Source organism: Caretta caretta, chromosome 11 (genome assembly GCF_965140235.1).
Source record: "Caretta caretta isolate rCarCar2 chromosome 11, rCarCar1.hap1, whole genome shotgun sequence".
NCBI classification, from domain to species: Eukaryota; Metazoa; Chordata; order Testudines; family Cheloniidae; genus Caretta; species Caretta caretta.
Window position 1 is genome coordinate 50,921,382 of NC_134216.1, and position 11,241 is coordinate 50,932,622.

The 11,241-nt window shown below is 38.7% G+C and overlaps 1 long non-coding RNA gene across 1 annotated transcript in view; it reads right to left on the bottom strand.

The window, feature by feature from the left end:
* The window catches only part of LOC142068562 (uncharacterized), an 80,568-nt gene extending 69,661 nt beyond the window's left edge, over window positions 1-10,907 (bottom strand). The window contains exons 1-2 of the long non-coding RNA XR_012664399.1: window positions 10,809-10,907; window positions 10,373-10,548 (exon numbers count right to left, since the gene is read on the bottom strand). This is a non-coding gene — a long non-coding RNA (uncharacterized LOC142068562). The remainder of the gene's footprint in view (window positions 1-10,372; window positions 10,549-10,808) is intronic.
* Window positions 10,908-11,241: the final 334 nt, after the last annotated feature.

Genomic DNA, 11,241 nt, shown 5'->3' on the forward strand with positions numbered 1-11,241 from the left:
ACCCTAATGCAAAGGATTCTTTTGTGCAAGCCTTGGTCTCTGGCATCAGTTTTTCATGAACAAAATTGTGTACAGCGATCCATACATTAAGAAATATAGGTATATTCTTATCCTTAGAAGTGCATACTCACCAATTTCTCGGCCAAAAGACAGAATAAATGCATTAAAACTGAAAAGAGTCTTTCCAGCAGAATGATCATATTAATTGTATTGTGAATATTCTTATTAGTCTCATGTTCTTATTATTCGCTTTGTTTACAAACTTTTTAATTAAAAAAAGGTTTATCTTTTAATTCTTTGAGAATGATCTAATGTTTTTTCCCAGAATGCATAGGGACAATGAAGTTTACTTTGAAATTCTAATTTATTACTTGAATTACATTCTTCTTCTTAATAGTTCCTACTTACTTCTAGGTCTCATTTTGCACTCTTCCTTTTTTAGCATTTCATGCTATAGCACCATTTATATTTTGCTGCATCTTGGGTTATTCCACCCGAGATGAGGAAACAACAGGCAGGGCTCTCAACCTTTTTCTTTCTGAGCTCCCCCACCTTACCTCCCCCCGACATGCTATAAAAACTCCATGGCCCACCTGTGCCACATCATCTGGTTTTCTGCATATAAAAGCCAGGGCTGGCATTAAGCAATTGCCCAGGGCCCAAACCACAGGGGGCAATGAGAAGTTAAGTTTCTCAGGCTTCTGCTTCAACCCCAGGTGGCAGGGCTCAGGGCTTCAGCCCCATGCAGTGGGGCTTCACCCAGCGAGTCTAAAGCTGGTCCTGTTTGGTGGCCTCCCTGAAACCTGTTCGCAACCCCCCAGGGATCCCTAGACACCTGGTTGAGAACCACTGCCTCAGGGAATATTTCTCTTATCCGTTTACTAATTGAAAAGTCTGAGATCATCGTCTTTCCAACAGGCTTGATCTCCAATTTCTGCTCCTGCTTCAAACAAGACTGATGTATTTCATTACATAGCACTGTGGCTGGACAATTTGCTTGGCAGAATAAATCAGTTGGCAGTTCTTTAATTTTACTTGTAAACACATTACAGAAGGAAGCAGGATTAGTTTCATTAGGGTTCATTAGTTTAATCATTTAGGATTTGTCTCAATATAACAATGGATTTTTCTAAAATGAAATAAAAATTATGAAATATTATAGGCTTGAAATACATTACATTTTGACTACTTTTCTTGTGTCCTAATGAATGTTTATGGGGTATATAGTCTGTTTTATAAGAAGGCATTGTCTACGTTATATTCATTTAAAAAGAGGACTTGATTCATATGCAACAGGGGTTTTCTCAAAGATGAATTTTCATTCTGTACTTAAGAGTGACAAAGTGAAAATCTTTTTGTCCAGAGGCAAACAAGTGACAATGTTGGCTAGCATCATGTAGTAATCATACATTACCTGCCAGCACTTAGCTCAACTTTCATGGCAGCCACTAAAGACAAAGACAATAGGAAGAAGCCATATTGGACACAGTGGGCCAAATTCAGAGGTGAATCTAAGAGACTAAGGTAATCTAAGTGTGAATAAATTGAACAACTGTCATGTCAAGCTTGACATAATAGAAGTATTGCAAATGTTAGGCCTCTAACTTCCGTATTCTGCAAAATGCAAGCCTTGCAAAAATAAAGCTTATGCTTGTGACTTATGGTCAGGAAACGAGGTGACCAGATAGTGATTTATGCTGACTCCTATGTACTTATCAATCCAAAATTACCCACATTCAAAATCTAATTGGCTACAAAAAATAGATAGACCTAAAAATTAATTATGCATCAATTATACAATGAGGGCAACCACATAAACAATGTGGCCCACCCTGATTGGTTGGTCTGTTCTAAAACACGGCCGTCAGACCAGAGAAAAAGGCAAAGGCACAAGTGTGTGTGTGTGTGTCATTGGTTGTACCTGACCCACACCCCCTGAACCAAAGGGATGTGCACTTCTCAACTGTCTGTATCTGGCCAGTGCGGAAAATGGCAGACTGAAGGGTAACATATTTTTCGGACGAATGCAGGGTAAGTCTATGGAGTAAAAAAGTCTGGTCACTCGAGCCAAATTGATCATAGTCGTATCGATACCATAGTATAAAATCAATAGTAGAATAATTATCCTTAATAAAAATATTATTTACTGGAGTGAAGGTCCATATTTTAAATGGATAGCCAGCACTAAAATGAAAAAATCAAATTGCTTTGCAAGGGAATCTTGTTTGCACTTCACAGCTGCTGGAGAAATAGCCCTCAGACTAGTATGGTATGCTATGAACATGTCAGCTAGGTTAATAGGTGCAGAAAAAGAGAGGACGCCAATATAGATATTGAAGAGCAGAGCTGTTATCCAAGCTGGGGAGGAGGGAAGTTATCTTGGTAGTGACATTTTCAATGAACTGTAAGGCAAAGAGTAGATGTCATCCATGAATCAGAGGTTGTAGTAGTCAAGACAGATGTTCGGCAAGGAAACGGGTAGGGTGTAAACATAACTCCATCCAAGGCAGCAGAAATTTCTAAGTGAACAAGGAAAGAAGAGAGACCTTTAGATTTGTCTGGTAAAATGTCATTAGCATCTTTGGTTTCAGAGGAGCAAGAAAGAGAAATGCCAGATTGAAGGAGATCCAAGGGGCGGGGTGGGGGAGGAGGATTTTATGGTCATGGAAATAGATCACATACTGGAAAAGTTTAGAGACAAAAGGAAGGAGGAAAATTGCCTGAGAAAGAGAGAGTATCAAAAGAAGGGGCTTTTTAGAAGAGTTATTGGGACAACCATTTTAGGAGATCACACCTTATACCCCAGAAGGGGGAGGACAACATTATACAGGCACTTCAAATAAAGGGATAGATTTCATACAGTTGCATGGAAAACTACAACACTGGAAGGAGAATCCCAGAAGACAATTTGAAGGTTATTATAACCAGGATTTATTCTTTGCTAATCAGATTGTTTTACTATGAGCTGATTAGGTTTAGTTTGCCTACAGCACTATTTCAGCATGGAACTCGGTGCTGTATAAGGTCTTGGTGATAGTGGGGGCTTTTACTACTGCTCTACTGAAGTACTACTTTTAGGTAAAAGATAATGAGACACTATATTGATGAGAGGAGATAGGTCAATAGCAATGAGATTGTGTAGCTTCAGTTTGAAATAGACATGTTTCAACCTTTGAGAATGGTGCAGTTTACACTGACTTAAGCAGCACTTTCCTCTCTGACAGGAACTGGCCCTCTGAGACTATCTTATAAAGTAGGGTCAGTGGAGACAGGTTGCTGAGATTCTTTTCCTCCCCAACCACTCTTGCTGTATGGCAAAATCTTTGCTGGAGCTATAAATGTTCATATTTCAAATTTACTCTAACTGCCATCATGTGAATAAAAACTCACTTTAAACGTGAGGTTCAGTGTCTTTGTGATTGAAGTATTTTTCAAGAATGTTAGATCTTGGAAAACAAAGTTGAAATCAAAGATTCAGACTGCGGATGATCCTCTATGCAGGATTTTTCCATTCCAGGAAGACAAAGATCGTGGAAGTGGAGGCTCACTGAAGTTTGAGACCAGCTTTATGAATGAAGGGAGTGAATTCATAGGCCTTTGTGACAAAATGCATCAACCATAACTATTTGGCCAAGGTAACAGGTGCTTCCAAGGGATGGAAGTAAATAAATTTAGCCTTAGAAGTGGTTTACATTAACGTCCTTATGTCTGCTCATATCATGAGTATCCTGGAAACTAAAACATGAAGAGTGCAAATGAAATCATTTTTGGATAACTAAAGCATACATTCCTTAGCTACTACCTATGCTCTGGCCATATAAAAAGACATCACCTTTGACATACAGTATAATCAGTACAAGGTTAAATTTATGTAATATAGTAGTTATTTAGCATAGCTCAATACTTAAGAAAAAATACATGTCCTACATCTGACTACAACTTGTATACAGTACCCTTGGGTTCCTCTAGAGTAGACTCAATAAGTGACACAGTCATAGTGCTTATGGAAAAGCTCAGATCTATAATCAGGTGGCCTAATGTGTGCTTAGGGGATATATAACACCATAGTAAGTATACAGGAATTCATAAATAATATTTATAAATATCTATATCTGAAACTTTAAAAAATGAAGTTTTCTGAAGAAGACAGCCATAATTATAGGGCATAATTATAGGGTGGCCAAACCGGGGCTCTTTTACAGTTAAAGTGTGGCTCGTGGAGCCTATCATGCCCCCACATTCTCCACTTCCAGATAGGTGGGAGGGGAGTTTGTGGCTTCTGCCCTGCGGCGGGATGGTGGGGCTAGGGACTTGTGCCCAGCGGAAAGGGTGGTCTCAGGACTTCATCCCTGCAGGAGGAGTTTGCTGGGGCTCAGTGCTTCAGCCCTGTGGGGCACACCTGCTGGGGCTGGGTGCTTCAGCGGGAGCGGGGCTAAAGCCCTGAGGCCCGGCAGATGCCTCCTGTGGGGCTGAAGCCCCAAGACCCCCTCCCTGTAGGGCAGAAGACCCTAGGTACACGACCCTTCTGCAGGGCTGAAGCCCCAATCCCCAGCAGGTGCGCCCAGCTCTCAACCTTCTGAAGATTATCGTATTTGGCTCAGAGGGTCAGTAAGTTTGGCCACCCCTGTTATAGAGGAACTCTAGTGTCTCCAGAGCCTCAGTCCTAACTAGATTTCTGTTACAAGCTCAAATTTTACTCTAATTTCAGCAGAACTAAAGCATTCTTATTTAAATTAATGAGACTGCTCCTGTGAGTAAAGTAAGGGACGTGCCAGAGATTTGGCAGGATCAGGCCCTAAATCTTCCCTTTATAGCATGGAATTGCCTTCACATACAAACCTAGCCCCAAGTCCTACAAGCTGCTCCATGTGGGCCAGTCCCTGCAGAGTCTATGGGGATCAGCTTGTAGGACTGGAGGCCGCCTCATGGCTACCAAACATATCTTCAAAGAAAATTAACATTTGTTTTGATTCCCTAATTAGTCCTTTCCTGAGGTCCAATGTATTAGATTTTTAAGATTAATAAGTTCTTGGTTTTCTCAGACTTTTTCCTCTAACATGCTTTTAAATCGCTCAATTTTCCTTTGGTTACCCAAATGCTACAAATCTTTCTGACATGTACTGATAAGAGCAGCACTGATTTAGAAGAAGAGATCTCCCTACAGTGACATTAGTACTGAAGCAGGTTCAGAGTATAGCAGATGTTGTGCTTTCAAACCAATGAAACTTTAAGGATAAAGTTTCTTCTCTGTCTCTTTCCCAAAAGCAAACTCCTGCCTTAGTCCACAAATACGCCACTTCAAATAGAAGAAAACCTAGAAAAGGCCAATGCAATGTCATGGTTTATTCTTATGCTGGGATGCTTTGAAGAAGAAACTTAACTCAATTATAAGGAAATATGAACACAGTAAGAACCATTTTACAAGTAGAAATAAGAAACACAAAATATGCAACTATTTTATGCACCTAGAGACCCCATCTGAGATCAGGACCCCATTGTGCTAGGCACTGCACAAATATAGTAAGACAGTCCCTTCCAACAATTATTGGAAACTGGTCCAATTGTATATATTAAGATTTATGTGCAATATTTTTTGTTTTTAAGATGGTTTCCTGGTCTTCTCTCTAGCTGTGAGTGAAACATCTTCCACTCCTAATTTTAACTGTTCCTAAACAGCATCAAGGTAACATCACCTTTAAATCTTTCAGCTAAATTCTGCCTTCAGTTACCCCTTGTACAACCTCACTCACTTCACAAAAGGTGTAAGAGGTAGAATTTGACCTTTTGCAAGCAACTGCTGGCATCAGGAGAGCTAAATCATCTCAGTGAGAACCAGCGTTCTAGTAGCCATGGCAGGGAAAGGTTAAACACAGGTTAGATTTAGGAAAGATGGAAGGGAGAAAATATAAGGCAGGGAAAGGACAAAAGGTCAGAGGGCAGAAAGACAGAACAGTATTGAAAAGAGAGTTAAGGAACAGAAACAGTATTCTCTATATCACCTGCAAGCCTATGCGAAAGTCAGTCTATGCCACCCTAAATAATGAATCAGTGGAAAGTTCTCAATTTCTGAGCAAGGGCTAGCCTCACTGAAGTACTTTCTGCAATGCCTCTTCACACCTCCAAGAACCACGGCATGAGGCCATTTCTTCCAACAATTCCAAGGCTCCTGGATTTGTTCTTACATGCAGGTAACAGCAGACAACTGGAAAAAGAAAACAAAAAGGTTGCAGAGCCCAGCTCTGTACAGGATTATAGGACCTGCTTCTCCAGGGAGGAGACCTGTCCTGTCATTTCATAATCTCACTGGTGTCTCTTTCAATATAATGCCAGCATAAAAAGCTTAAAAATAAAGATCCCATGGAAATGTCTTGCAGGAATACAAAGATGATAGAATATGAATGAACAGATAATTAGATACAGTATATTATATAAGAAACTAAATGCAAAGCAAAAGAATCACAAAAGGAATTTATCCAGGAAATCTTCTAAACTTTTGACTTAAAAAAAACAAAGAACATACAGTTCTATCTACAAATGTCTAAAGAATCCCAAAATGTACTTGTTCTGTCAGAACTTTCTAAGCCAAAGTTATGAACCCTGCGAACATGTAAACCGCTTTTTGGCATTTGTCCTAAGTTTAAGGAAACCAAAGTCTGATAATTTTGTAAAAACATTACTAAGCATTACTCAGCTTCACAGCCTTGTTTTGAGATATTCCAACTGATTCACTGTGTGTTAAGGTAAGCAATCCAGATTGGAAATCAAGCTGTCAAGGTTCCTTCCCCACCCTGAACTCTAGGGTACAGATGTGGGGACCTGCATGAAAACACCCTAAGCTTATTTTTAAGCTTAGGTTAAAATTTCCCCAAGGTACAAACTATTTTACCTTTTGCCCTTGGACTTTATAGCTGCCACCACCAAGCGTCTAACAAATATATAACAGGGAAAGAGCCTGCTTGGAAACGTCTTTCCCCTCAAAATCCTCCCCAAGCCCTACACCCCCTTTCCTGGGGAAGGCTTGATAAAAATCCTCATCAATTTGCATAGGTGAACACAGACCCAAACCCTTGGATCTGAAGAACTATGAAAAAGCAATCAGGTTCTTAAAAGAAGAATTTTAATTGAAGAAAAAAGTAAAAGAATCACCTCTATAAAATCAGGATGGTAACTACCTTACAGGGTAATCAGATTCAAAACATAGAGAATCCCTCTAGGCAAAACCTCAAATTACAAAAAGACACAAAAACAGGAATATACATTCCATTCAGCACAGCTTATTTTATCAGCCATTTAAACAAAACAGAATCTAATGCATATCTAGCTAGATTACTTACTAAATTCTAAGACTCTGTTCCTTTTCTGTTCCCGGCAAAAGCATCACACAGACAGAGAGAACTCTTCCCCCCCCCCTCCCCCAGCTTTGAAAGTATCTTGTCTCCTCATTGGTCATTTTGGTCAAGTGCCAGCGAGGTTATCCTAGCTTCTTAACCCTTTACAGGTGAAAGGGTTTTTCCTCTGACCAGGAGGGATTTTAAAGGTGTTTACCCTTCCCTTTATATTTATGACACAAGTGTTTTTATTACAGCAGTTGCTGACCTTTCAAAAGACTCTGGCTGCTCAACTAAGATTTGCAGAAGTGAGAAAGAGACCCAAAGAAGGAAGCCACAAGGCAGCTAAATGAACCTTGTAAAAATCCTACTTCAGAGGAATTCTTCTGTGAATAAAGAGTCTTTGGGGGCAGTTTGGTGGTAAGGACTTATATTGAAACAAACACGAACATGTACCAAGATCTTTCCAATAAGAGTCTAAGTCCTTACAACTGTCTTAGACAGAAAGGGTTGTATTCTCCTCTCGCTTATTGCAGCTGTTCACATTGCTTACTCCATTGACTTCAGCGAATCCGCATTTGCACCCATGTGAGAGGAGAATCAAGCCCAAAGACTATGTGCTAATTATGCATTCTACAGTACAGTAGGAGCCTTCCTTTTTTTTTTTTTATTGCAGCAGCAAATAATATATTTCCATGGCCTGTGACCCAGTTTTCAAAGATCTGTTTCTGTCTCAAGGAAATCTTTGAAATTAAGAGTGCGTTAGGAAACCAATCTGCTTCTATAGCAGGCCATATATTGGTCTGTTCTTTGTCTGGTATTAAAGATGTTACACAAAAAACATCTTCTTTTATTCCTTTCTAGTTTATCAGCTACTGGTGGTATCCTAGCCATCTTTAAAAAATATTGGAAGTGAATTTTATGCTGGGATAGCATACAAGATTGACAATCTTACAACTGCCAAACAGAGGCCAGTCAAAAGCCATGTTTAACCAGTTACCCCTCTGCATATTTGTGCGTATGCATGTTCATTGACGCCATTGCAGCCTGTTCATTGCAACCAAGACTCAAACTGGGATCCTTTGTCAGATCAGACAAGAGAAGGCTTCCCCTTCTCTGGGCCAGTATTACTATTGATCTTGTCTCAGTGGGAGTCCTTTAGGGATTAGGGGGAAAGGATATATGTCGTAGACCTTCACTGGAGTCTCAGCCAAGGTTTGAATGAACACAGAACCATCTATTTTTCACTGAAGTTCAGTCTCCATGCCCATTAAGTCCTCGCCTATTTGCCAAAATTACCAATAAGGGTACCATGTGGGATAGTTTTTGTAGGCTGTGTGGTGCCCACCAAGAGCTGAAGCAAGGCTTCTGCCAACATATTACAGATATACTGCCTTTTAGGAAAAAAGAAACAAAAAACTTTAGATGGTAAGATTTTCAGTTGTTACCAGCCTTGTCTAGGTTTCAAACAATGACCTACAGAGGAAAGAGATCATGGACTTTACTTCTGCACTGAGTCATCCAGCTTCATAACCATTTCCACTAAAAAGTTAGGAACAGAGAACCATGACTCCATGTGGCAAACAACAATAAAATGACCTGTATACTAAAGACTGATTGAAAAGTGTGGGAGGGGAAAATGCAGAAAATTTAGAAGCCAAATGTTATATCACTTGACTGTATTAAAGGATGTTATGAAGTTTTCAAATGCTATTTAAAACTTTGTGTTTTCCAGAAGATATATACAGTATTTGATAACATAATGTAAGCTCTCTTAAACTGCACTTGGAATGAAACTGAGGGATGATGTACCTGTAATACTTAAGACAAGTTTTTTAAGGCTTAATCAAATTATATCTCCTTAATTTAGAGATGAAACCTTATGATTGTACATGGGAGGCTTACATGAATAATGCCCATTAATGATAACGGAGTTAGAAGTATGCAGGATCACTACGGATCCTGAATTACTTTACTGGATGCTCTTACATTGTCTGAATAGCAGTCAGATGAAGAGCAGAAATAATGCTGATACGAAATCATTGAAACCACTTAAGAGATTTATCTCTGTGTAGTAGACATAATGGCAGTTTAAAAAAAAATCTGAAGTCAACTTGAGTGAAAGAAATAAATGGACTATGTTCAACAGCATGATATATTTAGGAGTTGCTTGTTTTACCTCAGTTTTGACTTTTCTCTTTTTCCTCAATCTTTCATTTAAGAAAGAATAGATATTTGTTCTGCCAACAAAAATAAAAAGCTTGGAAGAAAACGCAAACCAGATAGGGAGCAGTAGGAGTAATGAATAATCTACCAGTCATCCAAAATTCAGATTACATCCAGCTAAACTTTACATTTGTTTTGTAAATTTAAAAGGATATAATCATTTTAGATGGCTAATGCTGCAGAGGTGACTGATCTACACTATATTTCTCAAGTGAAAAGAGGTTTGGGGATTGAAGCAATTGTTTTCTTACTTGAAAAGAAATTACGTTATTGATGTCCTTCATGGACCTTTAAGGTTATCCTGACAAACTAAAATAGGAAACACGATTATTTTGTACTTGATTCATTTTTGAATTTCAGTTCATTGCCCTATGGTTGAAAGCAGCTAATCCAGAGTCGTTTTCTGGAAAGGGCTATTGCCTTCTTTATAAAGGCATGCTTTTTGTTTGCTAAAGAATGAAGTTGCCTTGATTTAAAGTTTAGCACGGTAAAATGATCACAATATATGGCTGGCTGAGAAATATTCTGTAGAAATATTCAGAGGAAAAAACTGTGTTTTCACTTAGAAAGAGGTTGTTGTGGAAAAAATTACCTTTTCAACTAAAAAAAGAATCTACAACTTTTTGTTTTTCAATTAAAAAAAAAGATCAATTTTTCCTCAGAGGAAATTCATAAAAACTAACATTTTTCTTTTGTCAACATTTACCACAAGGAAAAAATCCATTTTCTAACAAGCTTTAATAGTATACATTAGTAAATATTTAAAACTCACTTCCTAAGCAGCAGTACTTTTCATTGACAATTACAGGTGAACCTACCTTCGTCTTTCTATCTCCAGGTCCTCATTTTCTTTTCTTGCATTGCTTTCTCTCCCACCTCATGTTTCTTTGTTTTCTCTTTCTAACCCATTTCTTGTTCCTTCTATGGAGGTGATTAAGATGTGGCTTTTTAGTGTGTACCTCTCAGATTTTTCAGATCATTAAGTTAGGCCTTCCTGTTATGCGAGTCAAATCAAAAAGGTACGTGGGTTTCAAACAGAATTAAATGAATTACATGGTAACAGCTATCATGAAAAGTTACAAACATTTTCTGGGGAAGCTCCTGAAGAAGGGACATATTAGGTTGGCCTGCCTGCTTCAAAATCTCATGGTTCTCTACTGTTGATGAGCGAAAAATATCCAATACCTCACAATAATTCCTCTTTCAAATTTTACCCCATTTTACCCCTGGGATAAATGTAATGATTTCACTGACCTGAAAGAGGGAAGACTGCTTAACAATGAATCCTGACTCACACTGTTATGTTACAGAACTGAACACAGAAACTTTGCCCGCTAATCAGATGCATCTTTCAGTTATGCTGACTATACAAATAAAGCTCTCTCTATGCGCATATGCATTTTGCTTTCAAGTTTAAAATGGCCCAGTTGAGGTCAGTCACTCTGCTCCTTGTGTTAACCCAGAGAAGTGCTGACTTTGCCTCAGTCTTACAGCTGTACATATTTTTTTTTAAATGAGGAATGTGTTTATTTTCATTGATATGCAAACACATGAAGCTCCTTGAGATTGGCTCTTTAGATACTCTGAAGCATTCTGGCTGTGATCCCAGGGAAGACAACACCTTCAGGGATTTGTAGTGCTTTAGTATGAGGGAAAAACATAAACCAAAATTTTTAAATGGTCATAT